Below are 236 nucleotides of genomic sequence, written 5' to 3'. Positions count from 1 at the left end.
AAAAACTTTGATCACTTCTTTTGACATTTCGGTCACTTTTATATATATTTTTTTAAAGTTTTTTCGGGGCATTTTAGGCCTTTATTTATAGGACAGCTGAAGTCATGAAAGAGGAGAGTTGGGATGGGGTGAATGACACGCAGCAAAGGGCTGCAGGTCAGAGTCGAACCTGCGGCCGCTGCTTCAAGGAGGTGACCTCTATTCATGGGCGCGCGCTCTACCAGGTGAGCTACCCA

This window comes from Perca fluviatilis, chromosome 11 (genome assembly GCF_010015445.1).
Source record: "Perca fluviatilis chromosome 11, GENO_Pfluv_1.0, whole genome shotgun sequence".
Taxonomy (NCBI): domain Eukaryota; kingdom Metazoa; phylum Chordata; class Actinopteri; order Perciformes; family Percidae; genus Perca; species Perca fluviatilis.
Note: the sequence above shows the minus strand (reverse complement) of the source record.